Source organism: Myotis brandtii, unplaced genomic scaffold (genome assembly GCF_000412655.1).
Source record: "Myotis brandtii unplaced genomic scaffold, ASM41265v1 scaffold897, whole genome shotgun sequence".
In the NCBI taxonomy this organism is placed as follows: domain Eukaryota; kingdom Metazoa; phylum Chordata; class Mammalia; order Chiroptera; family Vespertilionidae; genus Myotis; species Myotis brandtii.
This window is the reverse complement of record NW_005371679.1, coordinates 503,851-504,769: the sequence shown is the minus strand read 5'-3', so window position 1 is coordinate 504,769 and position 919 is coordinate 503,851.

The window sequence follows — 919 nt, the reverse complement described above, 5'->3', positions numbered from 1 at the left end:
CGCACCTCCTCCTTTGTCACAATGTTTTTCAGTCGGCGGAGCAAACTGTCCAATTAGAGCCGGGGCCCTCCGGCTTCCATCTTCGCCGACGTTTAATTAACATGCTCCTCTTGGCAGCTGCTGACAAGTTCCAGAAACAGGTTGTGAAGGGGTTTTGTCTTTCCCCAGCGTGGAAAATGAGGGTGTTCCTCGCCGGAACATGAATAGGTTGCGTTGCGGCTCCCTCCTCTCCTCCTCCTCCTCCTCCTCCTCCTCCCCACCTTTGGCAAGGGGAGTGAACGCCTGAGTGTGTGTATGTGAATTGTGATGGGGCGGGGAGGGAGGATTTGCAGGCAAGAGAGACCCTCTCCGCCCTTTCCCCTCACCCCTTCTTCTCTGGGGTCTTTGCGCCTCAAAAGGATGTGGATTCTGCTTCTTAGTCGCCAGCTGCCACATTTTGCCTCCCCTCTCTTTCCCTCCATTCCCATCCCTGAGTCTCTGCCCATGCTGTCGCTTTGCCAGCCTTCTGGTAAACTCCTATTCAGCCTCCAAAACCCTACTCAGGTGACCCACTCTGGGAAGCCACCTGGGCACAGGAGGCATGGCCGTTTCACATGGGTGTGTTTCTGGGATGGCTAATGTGAAGTAAGAAGGGGCCCTTGGGGAAATACCCAAGCCCCCAAGCTGAGCCTTGCCAGGGGGCTCCGGGCAGGGGCCGGCTCCAGCACCCCAAATTCTTCCCCTGGAAGCCTGGGGTAATTTCCCTTGCAGCGTGGATGGCAGCTTGGGGGGGGGGGCGGTCACAGGACTGGGGCTGGAAGCCAGGTCTCTGCATCCTGTTCTCCCTCAAACTGTTGCAGTGTTCCCACCCATGTTACAAAGAACACCTAGAACTTTTATTCACAAAGGCCGCCATGGGCGTATGGCACAGAGAGGTTGG